Below are 12,284 nucleotides of genomic sequence, written 5' to 3' on the forward strand. Positions count from 1 at the left end.
AGAGCTCTAGAAAGAGAAATACACATATTCACTGAACTATATAAAGATCATAGTATATAAATCTAAACAGTCGTCCCTCTCCCCTTCTTTTTTGAGCACTCTTTCTTTTACGTCCCTCAAATTCCCTTATGGTATTTCGAGCCCTATCAGGGTCTTTAGCAAGAGTCGTGAATTCCAGGAATGAACTCTGACCCTAATGGTCGAGCAACTTCCGTCCCTCTCTCCTCGTGTTTCTTTGCTTCCGGTCGCTCCCAGAACCAGTCTAAGATGTATCCATTCACTCCCAGCTAGCTGAGGATATGAAATAGCTTTTTTTCTATAGTTTGAGAGGAAGAATGAAGAAAGTGTATTGAATCTTGCCTAGGAGAAAGAATGAGATTTGTATGAACTGCCTAGTAGGAATAATGAAGAAAGTGGTTGGAAATGAGCATAGGAAGGAGTGAATGTATTCACTCCGGCACCAAGTGCTTATGAACTCCTTTGGTGCTAGGAATAATGAGAACAGGGCAGAGTGGGTAGAGGAGGTGCACTATCAGCTTGGGGTTAGGGCTTTGGGGCGGAGAGTTGTCATGTATGGTAGTTGGCTAGCACCAGTTCAAAAAAAGAGGAACCCCTCGGAGTTCGGTGTTAGATGAATTCGAAAAGTCAGAGTCCCCATGGGTGCAGTCAAAATGACTGGTTTTGCACTAGGGTGGAGTCCAAGCGTACTTTTACGTATAGAAAGTGAGTTGAGTCAGGTTTCGTCTTAATTTGATGAGCCAACTTTTGAGTCGACTCCTATACCTATAGGTCATAACTCCCTGTCATCGTGCTCTGATCTTCATATACTTTCTATGAAGACACTTTCTTCTAGCTGGTACCTGGGACATAGCACCAGATTGAATTTACTAGCCAGCACCAAGTCTTTCATCTTTTTGTTAATTCACTCTTTTTTTCGGCACCAGTCGTTAACTCCGGCTTCCGGCTATCGAAGATATTCATCTACCCAAAATGAATATACTGAATCTTCCTAACAGGTACCTATCACCAGATTGAATTTACTAGCCATCAGCAGTATTTTGTCGTAAATGGTGTCCTCCTTTATGAGACTCTGGCACCAGAGGTTCATTAACTCCTGCTATCGAATACACTTTGTATGAAGACACTTTAATATACCAAAAATGAATAGACTTTCTATTCATAGACTTTCTTTGTGGACCAAACATAACTTCTTAACATAACTTCTTAACATAACTTCTTAAACAGAACTTCTTTCTTATACTTAATTGCCCTTGGTATGAATATTCCCACATTGGTATACTGAGTGTTTTTTCACCAGGGTTTCGTCAACTTTAACACGTATAGAAGGCTCCGCTTTGCAGAGTCCTAGATCTAACAAATATTCAAGTAAGGTCTAGATAAAGAACTTCAGTTAATAGAGCTTCTGAACTTCAATATAGTTCTATCTCAGATACGCACCAATTTCATTATCTTTATAAGTTGCTTTAGCCCTCTGCGCCTTCCCATCTGTTGTTGATCATACCTCGTAATGCATTCGCTATTTCAAGAGGGGGGTAGCTATTTCGGGTGCTACTTCTAGTGGTGAGAGAAGATATAAGTGTTGACTTTATTAGCTCGCGTAGGAAGTCTTCTTAAGAGGAGCTAAATAGCACAGACACCATTGGTATTCGCAATTCCTATTGCTATTTGGATTAAGATTCCTTATGCAATTAGTATGAATAGTCCCAGTCAGATGAATATTCATAGTGTGAACTCTTCTCTTCCTTCTTAGATTCTCAGTCATAGATTGAATTGGTTTTGCACCAGGTGGACTCTTTCCGGACTCCTTTTTTCGTATATCAATAGCCCGCTTTCTCACTTTAGAATCTACTCCTACTGACGCACCAAAGGAGTTCATAACGACCTGGAAAGGAAGGAAGTGAATCATTCACGACTTGGAGCTAGGAGTCAATATATTTACGACTTGGTGCGGGTAAATGGTCACATTTACGACCAAAGAGTAAATGCCTGCAGACCTGGTGCTAGGGGCTAGCCGGAGTGAGTCACTGTCACTCCTTCCCTGTCATCGTTTCTTGCTCAGATGTACCGGTCCTATTCTTTTGAATCTAACAAATCTGGTCTAGCCATTGGTATTCATATTCAAATAGCCTTTGGTAATACTCTCTCCTGGACCAGTTCTAAGTTGGTAATACTATCCGAGTTCAAAAAGGATGCTACTCATATTCTCTCTGGCTACAATGGTGGAGCGAGCTCGAGCTTCCTCATACAATGGTGGTAATTGAATATCTAGCTCTCCGAATCCGGTTCCCGATACATCTATTGTATGAAGACACTTTATCTGAAGATGCTTTTCATTATATACTTTCTGGAATCTTCCTAACTTCTGTCTACTTCATTTCCAGTGGTAGGTATTCCTATTCTTCTTCCCATTGGTATAAAATAGGGTTCACTGGTTTTGCACCTAGGGGACGTCAAACATTAGAAACGAATGGATATGAACTTCACTATAGAAATAGAGCCACTCAACTCAAAAAATGGCAACTTTCAGATCTCCATATGGGTTTGGGATAGGAGTCAATTATCCATTTACAGTGCCTCATAATATATTGTAGACTTGGAGAAGAGTAGAGTTCACAAAAAAAAAGCGACTTAGAAATTATACTAATATGAATGAACTGGTGCTAGGAAATATGCTTATTAACAAATTATTATGAACCAGCTAGCTCTGAGGATTCATTATTAAGTATATACGTCTAGTCATAACCTCGTAACGAGTTTACTTTGTGTAATCCATTTGATGGATAAAGCTCCGACCGGCCCAGAGTGTGAGTTGTCCGGACTGTTAAAGCAGGGCAGCCTAAGATCGTCGAATTCAATAAATACACATGGGCCTCAGACTCAAAAGAAGGAAAGCTTCACTCCTCCACCTCCAATCCAACTCTTCTGTCCCCAGTGCTCGGATTGGAGAGCAGAGGCTATGCTGCGGGAGAGTCTCAATTCTATAAAGAGTGTTTTGTTAGCCGAAGTCGTAATCTAAATAGGTATCTAATTTCAGTTCCGTATAGGTATAGAATGTAAGTAGTAATAGAGATGGGTCTATAATTTGAGTTCCATAGTGTGGTAGGGTGACTAGTAAATGAGTTCACCAAGAACTTGAATGAATGTTGAGAGGGAAGGAAAGAGTGAATGGCTACGCCAGACCAGTAGAGTTCATTACCTAGTAATTCTAGACTGGTGCCTGAGTTAATTACTTGTAGTCAGGATATTTTCAATGTTGGAAGTCCCGGGATGGTAAACCTTGTTTGATAAGCATATTATAAGGAAAGTGCAGGCGCTATCTAGATCTATATACTTTCATTCGCACCAGTCGTGACAAAAACGACTCAACTCTATTGCCCCGTTGGTCTCTAGCACCAGTCGTGACAAAACAACTCAACTCTATCTGCCCGCGTGTCAATTCTTTGGATCCACCCAACGCAACATTACTTTCTGGGATCTGGGATACACAAGTTTACAAATGGCTTTCTGGCATTAAGTTGAACAAAATGGCTTTCTGGCATCTGGCACCCAACGCAACATTATGCTTTCTGTCACATCACGCAACACGAAGTGTTTTTTGTGAAGTGAATAAGAGTTCAATTCCGGTACAGGGCATGTGATAGACTAAGACTAGTACTCTTTCTCTAAGAGTGCTCACTTCTTTTGTATTTTTGATATAATGCATTTCTCAGCTGGTGCGGGCGAGAGTCTGATGTTCCTGTGAGGGGCATGGACTTCTTTCTTATATAAATTGCTGCTTCGTACGAATGTGAGATGAGAGGCTTCGTACGAACGATAGTGACTACCTGGAACTACCAAGTTAATATGATTCTACTCATATGAACGAACTGGTGCTAGCTTAAATTACTGGTAATTGTAGACTTGGAATGATACATTTACGAACTGGTGCGACGCTAAGGGAAGGAGTTAATTAATTCACGACTTGGCACGGAGGGAGTGAATAACGAGCTTGGTGCCGAGGAAGAAAATAAGTAGATCCCATTTAGCATTAATTGTGCGCGCGCATCTGGCTCTTCTTTAGTTGAACTTGCACTTGAGGGCGGAGAGTGATAGGATACCTGTTAGATTCATATTAGTTGTACTATCTTTCAGTGGTTTGACACATGGGTGTCCCACTTTTGTCCAATTCTCTTGTCCATTTCCCTCTCCATCTCCATCAAATTCCCTTAGGGTCGATCTATTACATACCCTTAGGGTCGATCTATTACATACCCTTATGGTCGAGCTTCTCAGGGGATATCCCCCCCTCTTTTGAGTCTTTCCCTCCGTCCCTGTCTTGCTGCTTTGCTTTCATGAATGGATGATGGCACCTAACCAGTTCGTTCATTCTTCACGTATACAGATCTTTCCCAATAGTGCTTCACTGGGCTGCGGTCCCGCCGTGGTTGCTCTAATGAATCCGCGCATAGAGTGACTCAGAGAAGGCGAAGGCCCGTACTCCTTCTAGTTGTCTCATTAATAACCATACATTGACAACTAGCGTCGCACCAGTTCGTGATAGAGGATATGATAGAGGATATGAATATAGAAGATACTTCCTACTCAACTACTTGATCTTCAGATACGCTTCTATGAATATACAAATATAATAGGGTTCACTGGTTTTGCACCATTGGTTTCCTCAAACTAATCTATCGGTAGACTTCCCAGGGTTTCTTCTTTCCAACTTTAGCATTAATATGGAAATTGGGTTTACTGGTTTAGCACCAGATTAATCATATATATGAGCTCCTGCTAGCAAATATAGTTGATATTCATATACCCAATAATGAATTGACCTAGTTGAATCTACATTGTACTTATGAACCAGCTAGTAAATGAAATCAGGTGCTCTAGCTTGCAAGTTTTTAATGTTCTGTGTCCTCCTTTATCCTTTCTTTATGAGACTCTGGCACCAGTCGTTCATCCTGCTAGCGAATCAACTTTGTTTGTATGAAGATACCCTAAATTCATAGAAAGTCTATTCATACCAAACATAACCAATTGATTCTATTTGTATATACTTGCCCTTTGGATTCATAGCTTGAAGTGTTTTTCCATTTCTACCTAGGACACACGTCAGCGCGAGGTTATAATAGGAAGGAGCAAAGCGACGCGTCGTAGGCGAGAGGGTTCGAATTCCCAGTCTTCTTCATATGAGAATTACGATTGGGATTCATATTCTAACGATTGGGATTCAGATTCTAAGTGTAAACTCTTTATCTTCTTATCAGTTCTGGATTAGCAGTCTTCTTCAGATGAGATAAGTTATGGATTTAATTGGGATCTACTTCGTACTTTTTACAACACACTGGCTTCTCGTATCTCAATCTGTTTTATGCCCTGCTTTCTGACTTTAATAGCATTTCCCAATGTACAATAGAGATCAGAAGAATGCTTTATATAAAAAAAGAGTTGATCTCATTACTAGACTAGTACTAGAGACAGACGAAGTTCTCCAATAACTTGAATGAATGTTGAGAGGTAAGGAAAGAGTAAATGGCGTAGCCAAGAACGACCAAAGAGTTCTAGGAACTAGCACGACCTGGTGCCTGGAGTTCATTATACCTAATTGTATAGCTTTCCAAGAGTCTCATAAAGGAGAGTACATTGACTACCAAGGAGCTATTTGAACAAATTCCACAAAGCTCGCTCCTGGCACCTAGCTAAGACCTGGGACCTAGCACCAGTTCATAGATTCACTCAGGCTAGCAAATTCTAATTCTGAGACTTTTCATTCATATACCCAATAATGAATTGACCTACTTTGTATGCTTATGCTTGACTCTACTTTATATGACTCTACTTTATATGAATCTACTTGATGTACCTAACTTGTTCTATTTCCATTCCATTGGAATTAATTCATAGATATTTCCAGAGCTTTACCCTACTATAGATCTGACAGTGAAAGTAGAGCCATGTAGAGCAATTGCATTGAAGTTCAAGTAGAGAGGTCAAGTAGATCGCATAGTAGCCAGCTAGCTAAGACCAATTAATGTTGCGCGGAACTCCTTTTCCCGAACCGAAACAGAACAACTATATTTATCTACTTCGGAGCCGAAGATTCAACCAACATCAAATATGCGGAGCTGACCGCACGAACCGAACTGGTGTTAGCTTAAAGTAGAGCAAAATAGAGTTGAGGAGCAGATCAGAAAGTGCAAGTTTGACGTCGAGCTCTTTGAATTTGCAGAGTGTATTTCCCTAACCCCTATATATAGATCTGACAGTGAGTACGGGACCCTAGTTGAGCAGAATAGAGTTGAGTGGCTTTTCTAGTTATATGCCCAGACAGTGAAAGTAGAGTAAATTCAATGGACACATACCCCTTCATCAAATAGGTGAGACTTGCCCCTCGGAGTTCATACTTCTTTGAATGATAAGCTAAAGTAGAGCAGAATAAAGAGTAGCTGGCTCATTCGTGAATGAAAGTACGGGAAAGCAATTTCAATTCAATTTCTCTGGTAAAGCAATTTCAATTCAATTATGGGTCGGGTGCGCTCTGGTGAGATCCCCAGCACCAGTCTCACATTCAAAACTAGGACAGATCTCGGGTCTTCGCGACTTCGTTCCTCAGCTAGCTGGCTCATTCCTTTATGGGAAGATCATATACATTATAAGGAAGGGTAGCAAAGAATATACAATTATATATAATAGGAAGGAACACTTTATGCATTCTACTCTCGGGTTCCGTACAGACTATTAGATGGGGTTCCAGTTTGCTACTATGAAATCTATATAGCACTTCGCAATTGTTCTTATTCTGACTTTGCTTTTTTCCCCTTAGTGCTTCGATGTCGGTTTCGTACTTTTCTTGCTTCCTTAGGGACGTAGGGTTAGAGTCTCATAAAGGAGGACACATTGGAGACTGGTGCCTGAGTTAATGTTTACAGACTGGTGCCTGAGTGAAGACTAGCTCTGCGCCATTGACAAAACGACTCTAGATCTGCCCAAGATGCTAATTCAACCTTAGGAACTGCTGAATATGAAGCCCTTAAGTAAAGTAGAAGAAGCGAATTCAGAATCCTGACACGCTTTGGTACATTCACGACTAGGTATGATATTTGTCCATGAACTCGAACCACTTTAAAACGAGACACTCTACCGTTCCATCCTTTAGCAAGAGGTCTCACATCATATTAACTCTACCTAACTCACCAGCACCATTGACTCTTTCCAGTTCTAACGCAAAAAGTCAGTAATGAACTCTGACGCACCAGTTCGTTCAATATTAACTCACACTCGTTCCTCTTGTAGCTTCTAAGTCGCTTCTCTCGCTCGCGGATATCTGTAGGAAGCAGTGTATAAACTTATGTTGAGCAAAGGAGCACCAACCTTAAGGACCTGACTAGTTCCCGAGTTTGCTAAAGAAAGTACTCACAGCTTTAACTTACTAGTTCGTCTGTCTTAGTTAGTTTGCTCGAAGGGTGCACTCAAGCGGGAATCCGAAGATCTAGTGATTAGGTATCAGTATATAATATCTCGTATATTTATTGGTATAAGAGGTTCTTTCTTTATCTCCTCGTTTTTAGGGTGAGACTTTAGATAACTAAAAGATTGAATGCTTCCAGACGTCTGGGCAGGAAATGTTTACATTGGTTCAGATGCTATCATGTCATGGTGGCACCCCGCTCCATATGTATGGAAGCCCCGACCCATTGGGATCTAGGGACTAGAAGAAGGATATGAACATGAATCTGCGCGATCAAACTAGAAGTTCATTACTATTAGCACGTAGGCGGCATTACGCCTTGAAGCAAATCAAATCACCCACGCTACACCACCTGAGACTGACTCGGGATCGGTAAAGCAAGGATCTATTCATCTTACGAACATATTCCGGCTCTTAATAAATAAGAAAGAAGCCTCAATATACTATACTGAAAAGAGGATCCGCCTGTTCTAGTTCTAGTTTCAGTAATTCGAATTTAAATCTGGTACTCTCTCTTCGAGTTCTAGTTTGTACTATCCGCCTCTTGTAGTTTATACAGTCAGGTTCTATGTTTCGGGTAGAGGAAGCACTGAAAGACCCATAAAGAGAAGCACGCACCAGGTCAAATCAAATGGGAGTGATAGGAGAGTTCGCCTGTCCTCTTAGTGCACTTTCAGTAGTCCAGCTCTATTATTAGTTTAGTCTGAGGTAGGGTAGTAGTCCCTATAAAGCAGTTTAGTCGTCGCACTCTTCAGTAGTCCAGCTCTATTATTATTAAGTGGGTAGTCCCGAGAAAGCTCTATTATTATTCCAGTATTCCAGGCACCCCCGACCGGATGCCTAAGCTGCTGGGAAAGGCAAGAGTACGAGATATAGGCTTCTAACCTTGAACCCCGGTCGCCACTCAACTCTTATGCTCTTTTCCCGAAGGTTGGACCTAGGCTTATCGTACAATAACTATAATTCAGCACAATAACTATAACTATGACTCAGTACAAGAACTATAACTCGATTTAAGTTCATAAGCCCTGACTTCTCTATTTATCTATAATAACTCAGTACAATAACTAGAACTCGGTAGGTACTATAACTCAGCACTCGGTAGGTACTTTTTTTGCTTTAGACCCTTAGCTAACCAGTCGGAGGGAAGATCCCTTATGCATTCTATCAAGATGCCCTTCAGTCGATCTGAATAGAAAGTGGAATCTTCTAGAAGTGACTAAGTGAAACCCGTCTACGTATATACTACAACTAGTACTCGGTCCTCGCAGGAGGCCCCGCTTATCTTGTCACTATGTTCAGCTAGCACCAAGTCGTTCATTCACTGAATTCACTCTTTATACTTGAGTTCGTGCCTTCCTTATGACTGAGTTGCACTCTGACGCACCAGTTCTATAATGACTTAAAGATCTCTTTCCTTCCTTCTACTCATACTTCACTATGTTCGTGTCTTTGGTTTGAATCTACTTCTTTTCTTATTATATAAAGGCGGAATGATCGGAATGAGTAGAGAGAGCCTGCGTATATACTTTACATGGATTCCCGAACTTACCCAGACCCCCCTTAGCGATTTTAGTGAAAGCCTGACCGATGGGGCTCACTCTCGAAGGGGTGGGCTGCTGGGCTCTCGATACAGTTTCCCCATATGTTCCAAGGCCATATGACCAAGCAGAAGAATTCACATCGCACGAAATATAAATAGAAAAAAACGCGTTGAGGCCGACGTAGACCTAATTGAAAATGCTTTCGTATACCTATAATAGAATAATAAGAGAAGCGGGATAAGTAGGACAGGGAGATGTAGGGCACACTGATAGAATTGCTTGAGCTCTTTAGTACGAGCATCTTCATCTTGCTAGCGAGCCAGTCCAGGCTGAGGAAGTTTGGGTTAGGTCCCCTTAGATCAGGTATGGGCGTGAAGGCTCATCGCGAACACTTCCAGTTCTTTCCCTTTCCCCAGTCGAGTTCATGGAATTATAAAAAGTATATTCAAAACCACTTATGATCTACTTAATATTAATTCATATTAATATTAATAGTAGTCGTTAATTCATATTAATATTAATAGTAGTCGTTCATGTGCCATAGCCATTTCACTCATATCATTCACTACTCATATCATTCACTACTCATATCATTCACTACTCATATTGAATTTAAATTCAGTATATCTTTCTTAGCTTTAGCTAATAAACTATGTTAGAAATATATTTGCATCGGTACTTCTTGCTTTCGAGAGAGAGCCTGCGGAACTTCCTACGTGATAAGGCCCAGACCTAAATGGCTTGACCTCAGCTTATATCCTACCTTCATCACCAGCTAGCACCAGTTCGTTATAAAGAATCACAAGCTAGCACCAGTGACCACTGAAAGTTCAATCTATTAAGAGAAGAACTGAACTTGTACACTTTTTTGCCTTGGGAACTACTACCTTGACTTTGAAGAAGATTCAGATTCAGCCATTGGTTCATTGGTTTGGCGACCACTTTGTGGAGCACCGTGAGACGGCGCACTTTTCATGATCTCAAGACAAGCAAAGCTATTCACAAAGCGATTTCGTGAGGGGCAGGGATTGCTTGCCTGGGGTGCATCCTCATATCAAACTGGACTGAATGTTGAGTGTGTACTACGAGTAAGGGGTCACGTTAGATATCTCTCGAGCTCTTGATACTCATACCGTGCAGAAGGGTTCAGATGCGTCCGATACACTCCCACCCACTTAGTGAAAGGCCAGCCAATAATACAACTAAGTTGATCTGGTGCTAGCTGGTTAGATCTATAGTGCTTTCTAATCTGGCTGCCTTCCTTCTATTCAGATGTCGTTGCACCAGCACCAAATCTACAATTGTGTCCTCCTTTATGAGACTCTCTAGTACCTTCCTTCTTTTGGGCTACTACTTTTTTTCTCCTACGGGCCATGAACTCAGATCTTTCTACGTACTGAATTGCCATTCACGACAAAATACTGCTGATGGGGAGAGAGAGGAATAAATTAGAGCGAGTTCAATAGCGGCAGTTCTACCACTGTAGAGGGGAAGGCGAGGATAGAGGGTTGCCTTTGCCTGGCGAGTTCACATCCAATTACATCCACCGTATCTTTATATTCTATTCCTAGCATATCCAATTGAAAGCCATTCCAATTACATCTAATTTCAAGCTCTATCCTCATATTGCTAATATTGCTAGCATGAAAGCCGTATCCGCACATCCATATCTTTCTTATTTGTGCCTTAGGGAAAATCTAAAATGACTTATTTTCATTTAGATCAAAAACTTCCAAATCTCTTGTTAAGGTTAGGGACGGGACAAAGCAAGCACATTAGAGGGAACCTGGTGCCATAGTCTTTCTCGAATGCCCTACCCTGACGAGTCTGACCTTCATCTATCGTTCGGGAGCACTAATTTCATCTTTATAAGAGAAGCTGGATCCCGTGATCTTCCCCTCTCTTTCCCCTTCTAAGTGTGCCCTTAAGACTTTCTTGTGATTGGTCACCCGAGAGTTTCACGACTTGCTTGTGCTAAGCAGATAGTAGATGCTTTTTTGGACTTGCACAGAAATTGAACCCCTTTACTACTCAGTTCAGTAGTTACCTCGGCCTTTAAGTCAAAGTAAACTAAAGAGCTTTCAGGAAAGAATCTTACAGCTAATTACAAAAGACCGGCTTCGCGGGAAATGCAAAATGAACTAAACGTCACTTAACTTAAGAAACTTCTTTCTTCCACTTCACTTTACTTATATTTTATTTAATAGTTTCTTAACTACACTTTTTTTATTTAATAGTTTCTTAACTAAACTTCACTTAAGTCCACTGCCTTGCTCTTTTTGCGGTGCTTTCTCGATGCACAGGAATTCACGAACTTTGATTTTTTCTCCTCTTTATACGGAGTCCAAATCAAAGAAAAGATGCTTACTTACCTTACTATACGTGACGTGAATAGTGAATAGAATACTTACCTTACTATACGTGACGTGAATAGTGAATGGAATTTTTCGCTACACAGAATTTCTTTATATATATAAATGAAGGTACGAGCGACAGCGACGTGGCAAGAACAACAACTCTTGCCGGCAGCAGCAGGCGTAAACGTTTTCACTCTAACCCGAATGAGGAGGTCCAAGTGAGAAAATATGATTAGGGTTCTCGGGTCGGCTACATCGGACTACTACTATATACTTGCTTGAATTTGGAAGCTGGTGGGTAGCTGGCATCGTACGGGCTTGCTTGAATTTGGAAGCTGGTGGGTAGCTGGCATCGTACGGGAAAGCAATAGCTGGGTCAGCTTATGGTTAAGTTGTTCTCCTTCTGGTTTCACTCCTTCTGTTCGCCGGTTCAATTCAAGTACTAAACAAATGTAATGTTGAAGCGGCCATAGAGTGTCCCCTTATGAGTGAAGAGACTGAGATGGCTCACGTCGTTATCACTCGTTCCTCACACATTCAATAGGTTTGGTTCCAATATAGCTATAGCCCTCTACGAGTTATGGTTCTGCTTCAGGAGATCTTTCGTAGTTTTGAATAGTTCATGGCACGAAGACAGTAGTTACTAGTTCATTTGATCCTGACCCTACCGAGTCTCTTCCTTAAGCTGCTTTTGTTGCTTCTGCTGCTCTTTCTCCGTAGGCCAAGGAAGTCAAGCCGAAACCTGTGCTCAAATAACCCAATGGGCGTACGAATCTTCGAAAGGACCAAGAGAGATTTACGCTATGAAAAGCATCTCGAGAGAAGCAGTCGATTAGTGAGCATCCCATCTCATAAGCCGCCCTAGCTTGGTTGCGGGGGGGAAGGATGATTTGAAGGAGACAAAGTCGT

The sequence above is a fragment of the Zingiber officinale genome, unplaced genomic scaffold (genome assembly GCF_018446385.1).
Source record: "Zingiber officinale cultivar Zhangliang unplaced genomic scaffold, Zo_v1.1 ctg70, whole genome shotgun sequence".
Classification (NCBI taxonomy): Eukaryota; Viridiplantae; Streptophyta; class Magnoliopsida; order Zingiberales; family Zingiberaceae; genus Zingiber; species Zingiber officinale.